At 37.2% G+C, this 9,466-nt stretch overlaps 1 long non-coding RNA gene across 1 annotated transcript; it reads right to left on the reverse strand.

Annotated features, from left to right (window-relative positions):
• Window positions 1-993: 993 nt before the first annotated feature.
• LOC113041910 (uncharacterized) lies at window positions 994-7,219 on the reverse strand. The gene is made up of 3 exons (XR_003275482.1): window positions 6,731-7,219; window positions 2,738-2,831; window positions 994-2,060 (listed from the first exon to the last, which is right to left on the reverse strand). It is a non-coding gene; the product is annotated as an uncharacterized LOC113041910 (long non-coding RNA).
• Window positions 7,220-9,466: the final 2,247 nt, after the last annotated feature.

Below are 9,466 nucleotides of genomic sequence, written 5' to 3' on the forward strand. Positions count from 1 at the left end.
AAAAAAAAGTAAAATCACTAATATTGTGAAATAGTATTACAGTTTAGAAATGTATTCCTGTGATGACAAAGCTTTTTATTTTGGTTGTTTTTTTTTTGTTGTTTTTTTTTGATGAATTGAAAGTTCTAAAGTACAGCATTTAATTGAAACAGAAATCTTTTGTAACATTAAAATTGTCTTTACTGTCCTTCTGGAATATAAGTTTTTGAATGGTAATGTTTTCAGACGTCTACATCCGTACATTTGCTAATCTGCTACTCAGAGCAGTACATGAGGCCTGTTTTGCTTCCTGATTCAGCAATTAAGATGAATTGAAATGTGAGGCCAGTAAGTGGTTAGCATTTATTAGACCACAGATCCGAGCAAGTACAACTGGACTCCATCTGACATGATTATACTAACCACTTTTTGACAGCATGAGGAAAACAGAGTAGGATAACAAATGGTGATAAGTGAATCATGTTTTCTCAAAGTCAGTAAAGTCAGCTAACGCCATACTGGAGTCATGTTCATTTAAAAAACAATCAGTCTTAGCATAAAGGAAAAAAAAAACACTCTACATGGAAAGTTTTTGCTGTGACAAATGTGTTTTTCATTGGTGATCCGAGTTTCAATGCAGTGCAACATGCCTCATTTGTCATATCTCATATACAGCACATGAACAGAGCCAGACTCTAACGTGTAAACTCTGCAATGACTTTCAGAGGGGTCTGCTCCTTTAAAAAAAAGAAATCTAGGCACAATCTGTTTAAGTTCATCTCACGCTATCCAAATTTCCTTGTGGCGCCACTAGTAGTTATCGAAACGTCTATTTATCCTAAACAAAAAAGTAGTTTTCAAAATGGTTCACTGTATAATGAAAACACACTCTTATAATTAACCTTTGTGATTACTGAAACATTTGAAAACATTGTCGATTTATACTTTATTTCAACTTCCCTTCGGGGTTCATGGTTTAATTAAAGGATCCAAACCTCCTCAGATGAACCTAAGATTTAAAACCTGGAAATCATATTTTCATATATATTAACACTAAAGAGAGAGAGGGATGTGTAGAGATCATACAGTTTAAAAGAACAAAGGCCTAGAGGAACGTAATAGCAATCCTTAATATCACTGCAGAACTAACACTGCATGTCAAAACTGCTAAACAAGTTAAAGTTCTCATTCAAAATAGCCACATTTGATTGTTTAACATTAAACACACTTATCAACACATTTGACAGCAGATAAAATAAACTATTATACAGTCATTCCTGTAGTTTTAACAGTACATTATTGCACCAGAAACTCCAAGGTTATGGGTTCAATTGATTATTTTTATAACATAGCATGGCCTCTTGGACTTTATCGCTTAAATGTGACACAAACACATCCTCTCTTCTGGTTCGCTCATTAGGGCATGTTGTCTCTTCAGCACTCATGTCATCTCCGCTGTATTGTCTCTGTTGGAGCTCCATCCTAAATCAGAACGGACAGATCTGGAGCAACACAATGGGCCTCATTGTTGGGCGCTGAAAGGCGAGCATGTGCTTCGCTAATGCTGCAATCACCACAGCCAACCTCCAGGACAACATCTACATTCAGCCTTTGATTAAGGAGCCACATTTAGGCATGGGTGACTTCTTCAGAGGTGCTTGGGGGTTGTGGGAAAGAGACGTGGAGCCAGTGTGGCCTTGTCTATGGCTGCTGCCAACCAGACTGAATGCAATCAGAGGTTACTAATAAAGGGGTCTAATATGCTAGTTGGTTACATGAAGACTGGGACATGAGGTTACCTATGTTAATATGGAAAAGACAGGAGGTGTTTGATAAGTCTCATACCTCAGATCAAGTGGTTCCAAAAGCACAAAGACTGTGTGGAATGAGGCTGTATGTTGAGGATAACAGGTGGTACTTGTACAAGCTTCAAACTCGTTCTTGTGGCTAAAAGGACATGTGTTTGGCATCAGCTTCTTTCAGCCTAACCACACTCTTCAGGAGTCCCCTGTATTTGCACAGCAAACAGACCAAAACTGCAAACAGAGGCAGTTTTTAGGCAATCCTAGCTCATTAGTGCCCTAAAAGATAGCAAAAAGGAATAAAGAAAAGAACAAAATGTTTATTTATTTATGTATGCATGCATGTATGCATGTATTTATTTATTTATTTACTAAAGTTGAGCCATATTTAAATGTATTATTATTTTTATTATTATGATTATTATTATTATTCTGTAACACTTTACAATAGTTATATAAATACACATTAGCATAAATAAACACTGTATAGTTATATAATGTATAAAATATTTAAAATAAACATTTTCATATTTTTCATTTTTGCAGCATTTATTAATGTACTAATTAAAATAATGTAAAAAATGTACTAGTATATGCAGGAATTAACATGTAGCCTATAGCTTTAAAAATGTATGTATTTTTCATTGTTATTATCGTCATTAAGGAATAGTATAGAATCTCACTATAAAGTGATTATTATTTAATTTGTTTATGTAAATTATTGTTTGCCTAAAAAATTGTAATAACAATTGAAAATAATTGAAATAACTTCATTTACAAATATACAAATATACAAATGTTTTATTGTTATAGTTATTATTATTCTATTAATAAATGATTGTTACCTAAAATACCTACATTTTTTAAAGATGCAAAATGTTTATTGTCATTATGATGATGATGATTGCATTTAAAATGCTGTTTAAATTTGAATGATGGTTTTAATGAAGACTCACACTTAGTGGCTGTAAACATGGTTTACTCAGGGACAAGAGGCGTCTTTCTGGAAGCATCATGGGATTGAAGAATGTTTACTCTGCCACAAGCATTCTAAAAAATCAAAGTGACCACAAAATGAAACATGGACAGATCAGATGACACAGTTATCAGTCACAGACCTTCATTCTTTGTAGAAACTCTCTATCCACAGATGCAAATTAGACTAACTGGAGCCTTAACAGGTTTGCATTTATCCTTACCGTAGAGTTTTATAATGAGCTCAAATTACTTTGTAGTGTGTTTACCCTGGAGAAAACGCCAGTATTATGAAAAACACCTGGTCTGGTAATAGTGGAACAGCACAGAAAAGCTTAACTGGTGAACAGTCAACCATCTTTGTGAAGAAACTGGATGACTAGGGTTTGGAATGAGACTGGCATCCAAAACACAACAGATGCTGGTGGGTGCCCAAATATGCTGGTTCCTCCCCCCATCAGATGCTCTAGATGTGGCCAGAATTACACTCCTGATATCTTACCACAAAAAAAGTTGTGGCAAAATAATAAAGTAAGTTTTTATGGCTGAACTCAACAGTAAAAGCACACCAGCTGACCTACAGGTGCATATTTAGCAAGCTGAAACAGAGGAAAAACAAGAAAAGCACTATGAACAAAACATTATGAGAAGTACACATCTGCCATGGGGGAAAAATAAATTAAAGGATCCATTTTGCCTAAATGAGCAAAATGGTCAGACTCAAAGGAGTTTGTCTATGCCATATCACAACACTTTTTACAGCTCATTTGAGCCGCTCAGTTCCTTTATTTAATAGTCCCATATGCTTACAGCAGTTGCTTAAATGGGTCCAAATGTGGTGAGTTAACCTGTTCCTCTGTGATTTGTCCCGTGGGAAATCAGGATCCCTGTAACCTGTGGAAATGCAGTCTGTTCCCACGCTCACTGTATGAGTTTGGCAAACTCACATACACTAAGAGCTGACCAGCCTCCTCTGGCTCAGTTAGATTTCCACCTAACTCCACCCAAATCTAATCATACCATGAGACTATGCCCATTATACTGTTCAGAGTTTGGGGTCAAGAAGTCTCTCTCTCTTTCTTTCTTTATTAAGTAGGGATGCATTAAAATGATCAAAACTGATAGTATAGACATTAATAAAATAATAATAAAAATAATAAAAAGATTTATATTTCAAATAAATGCTGCTCTTTTGAACTTTCAATTTATCAAAGAATCCTGGGGGGGTGGGGGGAAGTATCACAATTTCTACAAAAATATGAAGCATCCCAACTGTTTTCAACATTGGTAATAATAATAAATATTTCTTGAGCAGCTAAGCAGCATATTCAAATGATTTCTGAAGGTTTCATGTGACACTGAAGTCTGGAGAAATGATGCTGAAAATTCAGCTTTATCATCACAGGAATAAATTACTTTTGTAATTCATAGTATTTTGATTCCAATAAATGCTGCCTTTGTGATTTCCTTCAAAACATTTAAATGCTATTGTACATTCCAGGTTCGGTAAGAGAAATAATGTTGATTACTATAAAAAATATGAGGTTAGTGCAGCACAAACAATGAAAGTACGTATATGGGCTTATTTGTGGAGGATTGAAAAGGAGAATTGTGAAGCTTGCAATTTTATAAAAGCCATTGTATGAATTATTTTGCTTAAACTTGAGTCATTTGAGCTGTTAAGTTCTTGTAATTGTGGCTGTTTAAGGATTTAGGCATTATGTTGTCATGTCAACAAAGCTGTAAAAATGGATGTGCTTTACACACACACACACACACACACAAAAAAAAATTGTGGATGTACTATCAAAACAAGTGTGTTTAAGGACGACCCCTTTCACTTCCACTGGAATTGCCTCACTGTAACCCAGATCCTTTGATAGTAAAGATAATACAATTGTAGATGCATTTTTAATCAACATTATGCCAAAAAAAGCCGTTGGTTGAGCTTAACTTGAACTGAACCCCAGAAATATTTCCATAATGTTTCTAAGGAAAGAATGAGAACAAACAAGAGGCATCCTGTTTAACTAAAGCATCGGACCATGCCTGCTCTGCCTCTAAAAGCCTTTTCAAGGAGCTTACTGAAGGCTGTCAGGTCGTATTGAGAAGACTGAATGCTGGGACGGCCGGCGGTGTCCACCCACTAGAAGAGAGCAGGTCTGTGACCCCGTTTGGTGGATGCATGGGCTGGCATGTTTACTACTGACCCTTGGAATGAGCCAGTGTTATAGAGACACAAGTAGAGCAGTACGTCTAGAGAGAGCGGGGAGACGGGGGTCTGTGCGTGTGTGTGTGTGTGTGTGTGTAATGATAGCAGACAGACTAAATCTGTGTTTAACAGGTGGTGTGGGTATTGTGTGGCGTTTCTGACCCTACCCATGCACCCGACCCGACTTGTTGTATTCATTAAGCTACTGCTGGAAGTATAATTAATTCAGGAAATAATAATTTCAAGTGAGATCTCTATACAAATTGTTTCCTTTTGGCAGGTACAAGGTTATTTAGAAACTAAATGGAAATGCATTTTAGATATTTCTCCTTTGAAAAAAAGAAAGAAGAAAGAATAAGAATCCCAATAATCCCACATCTGAATTTAATTAGATGTAGGAAAGATCTTTATGTCTCATACACAGAATTGCTTATTCAGTCTTCAAATAAATATTTGAATATAAACCCAGACCAAATTATCTGAGCTGTGCTTTCATTTGAGCTCCTATATCCTATAGCTCGTACATATAAGATGTTTTTTCTTTTGAAATAATTTAATACTTTTATTGAACAATAATTAATTTGAATTGAACAAAAGTGACAGTAAAATGTGCTTTGTTTTTGCAACAATGTCAAGTAAAAACTGTTATTTTACACTTTTGAAAAAAGAAAACAAAAATCACAGTTTTCACACAAATAATATGTTTTGATGATGTGACACTGAAAACTGGAGTAATGATGATGAACAGCTTTTCTATTACAGGAATAAGGTACATTTTGAGATATTTTAAAATAGAAAAGAGCTATTTCATAATATTGCTGTTTAACTGTATTTTTTAAATAAAATTAATGCAGCCTTTAAAAGCATGAGAGACGTTTTTTAAATATATATATAAAAATCTTTCTGACCCATAACTTTTAAATTGTAGTGTTCATTGACAGTGCCTGAATAATTTCATCTGAATGACATTTATAATCAATTTATTTTTCTTTCAAATGATCATATTGTTCAAAGAAAAGCAAAAAACAAAATCTTTTTTTTTTTTTAAATCTTGTGAAATCATTTTGTTTTCAACTGTGCAGCTTTGAATGAATCTGGATCAAGATGAACAAAATTATGTAAGCCTGAACTGAATTTTAACCCGACTTATGGTTGATGACTGAAAGAGTGTTGACAGTATACATTTACAGCCTCACAAAGCAAATTACCCAAAAAAACTTTAAACATGAGTCACTGCATTTAGTTCCTGTGATGTAAGAATTAAGACAGACGGGTGAAGGAATAAAAACCCATGTTAAGGCAGTTTGCAGTTTGTCTTTAGTGGTTATTACGGCCTGGTTCCCTTTGTGGACCCAGCATATGCCTCACATGGCTGTGAAGTCATTTAACAACCTCACAGTCACATCTGGATGCAATTCCTCTGGCCCCCCATGGACCACCACATAAAAGCCACCCTACTCTATTGCATCCTTACACAGGCCATACAAAAGTTTTCTTTGCGCTGACAATTTCGAAATCTACTTTACAAGACAGACTAGAAGATTATCATACAGAGGCTGCTAGAACTGCAGTGACTGCAGTGAATTCAACCCATAACAGTCAAACTTCAGTAAATCAAACACCAAAATGTGGACAAAGACATCACAAGGTACTGAAACCTGAGACACTGGCTGCAAAGTGGAAGAGAAAAGCAGGCAAGACTGTGAAATCCAAAATGGATTATACAAGAAGTGTATTTTTACAGATTGGCTAGATTACTGACCTTGAATGACTGTCCCATCTGTCATGGTTTCTCTTCCTGTGCGCACAGTGATGGAACAGCAGCAGGGGTGAGGGTCCGGGCATTATACTCAAATGTTTGGGCCTCTCTTGACGGGGAAAAATGGTCAATCTGGGCTTTAAAAGCCTGCAGTTACTGTACCAGAGACAGATTGACTCCATGGGGCCTCTGGTGTTTCCCGAGCCCCTGAGGAAAGGGAAGTCAGGGGCTCGGTTCACTGGGAAGCAGGATCAGGTATCGGGGCAGTGCGAGGCCCAGGACCTTTATGAGCTCTGGGGGACTACCACTACAGGTCATAATGGTGACACTGAGGAGCCTGAGACCAGATCTAGTACTTCTTACCTGCAGAGAGCACTAACACAGGGCTGAGATGCAAATCAAAGCATGGGAAAGAGACAGAGCTCCCAATAAATGTAATGTATCACAAACTGAGAGCTTAGATAAAAACAAAACACGACTATGAAAAAGGATCCTGTCCATGTCAATGTGTGAAATATTTCTTCTTAGGTGACTTTGTAATAATATTCTAATATGAAGAATGGCCCCATTCTTCTCATATGTTCTGGGTCTGTGTTATGTATCTGATAAAATAAAAAAGATTGCCTTAATATTGCATATAGTATTTCTTTTCAATAGATTTTTATTTTTATTTTAGATAATACAAATGTGCTACAGCAGTTCCAACCCAAACAATACAAACATTGGAAAAGGTTGGGACTGTGTAAATGAGTCTCACTTTTCTGAGAAAAATATTAACAAAGAGGTCCATGCAAATGCACTGGTCAGGTGACCTGGCAGCCATCTATGAGAACTTGATAATGTGGCATGCTTTATGCAAACCAAAACACAAATTCCAAACACAATTAATTTAGCAATGAACTCCTGTTATTAGGTCTGTTACAACTAGTAAGTACAACTAAAGTTTTATTTATATTTAACAGCAGTATTTTGTATTATTATTATTATTTTTTTTTTGAAAGAAGCATCTTATGCTCACCAAGGCTGCATTTAACATGATCAAAAATACTGTAAAATGGCAAAATTGTTGGTAAGGTTATCATGAGAATTTAGCAGGTAACCAGTTACTTCACTCTTTATGTGGAAAAAGTAATATCAAAATCAAATTCAGAAAGAGCTTTATTGCCAAGTATGTTTGCACATACAATAAATATGTTTTAGTGACAGGATTGTCCAACACACAGAGACAACAACAACGACAACAACACAGATAATAAGTAAAGATATGTGAAGAAAATACACACACACAAGCCCCTTTCACACTGCCATTCCGGCAAATACAGGGGTAAAGTGTTCCTGTAATTGTTCCCTGGTCGCTAGATTTGGCACTTTCGCACTGCCAGTGATGACCCGGTATATGTGCACACAACCCTTGAAGATCCCGTAACGACACGTGACATCAGCGCGTGACGTGTAATGTACGAGTCGACAACGCTTGGCACATTATACTTTAACTGAAGCAAGCAAACGATCTCTGCGTCAGCGCGGAAAGTGAGGAACTAACTGATCTCTGCTTCATTACAGTTTGCACATATGTTTTCGTCGCGAATGTTGATCTTCCTTCAAAACAGCCGGTAAAAAAGTCGCGCGATAACGCGCGTCATCACTTCGATACGGAATTAGATCTGGCTTTTGTTCACACAGCGCTCGTTCCGGATCGATTACCGCAATGTTACTATGTCCCCGACCCGGGTTCGATTCGGTAATCAATTCCGGGACGTGGTTGCTTTCACACAGAAGCCGACCAGGCAATGTTACAGGAATATTGCGGGTCCGACGTGCAGTGTGAAAGGGGCTACAGACACACATATGAATAGAAATATATTTACAGTTGTGTTATATAAGGAATAGAATTTAAAAGCAATGGAATAAAATGTAGGGTAGTGTTAAACAAACTTCTGTGGTATTGCACATCTTTTTATTTAACAGTGGGGGAGAACATTTAACTGTCCATGGGGTAGATTGCCTGGGGGAAGAAACTATTCTTTTGCCTGGCAGTCCTTGTTTTCGGTTCTTTGTAGCGCCAGCCAGACAGTAAAAGTTAAAAAAGGAGATGGTTTGGATGCCAGGGATCCAGAATGATTTACTGAGCCATTTTCCTCACTCTGGATATATACAGTTCTGGAAGAGTGGCCAGGGGAGCACCAACAATCCTTTTTTGCACTCCGGATCATCTTCTGTAGTCTTCTAAAATCAAATTATATTACATAATGCATTACCCCCAAGAGTGATGAGTTGTGGACCAATTCCTCTGACATCTGTAATGTTATTTTCAGAGCGCTGTTGAATTGGAGATCACTGTGGAAGCTGGCAAACCATGCTTTATCTAACTTTGAAAACATCCACTGCTTTGCTAAGTCCGATGAGACTGAAAAATTTAGGACAAGTGAGCTCATCAGCCAGTCCTATCAGTCAGTGCTATTTTTCCCACGTCTCACGCCTCTCCCTCCGTGGGTGAACTGTGATTAGCATCACACACACACATACAAAGAGAGTCTCAGCGTTTTCCCAGCAGACTCACTCTCTTCTGCTCAGCACTTTGTGAGAGTTCCCTGTGATATTCTCACACAGCAGCTCTCTCTGTCATCCTACCCCTCCACAGCTCTCTCTCTCTCTCTGTTTGCCTAAGGTATCGCTTCCCAGTGGCTTCATTCTACCCCTTGTGACCCGCATTGGTGGATGGCGTCCCCTGCGAATACA

This window comes from Carassius auratus, chromosome 3 (genome assembly GCF_003368295.1).
Source record: "Carassius auratus strain Wakin chromosome 3, ASM336829v1, whole genome shotgun sequence".
Taxonomy (NCBI): domain Eukaryota; kingdom Metazoa; phylum Chordata; class Actinopteri; order Cypriniformes; family Cyprinidae; genus Carassius; species Carassius auratus.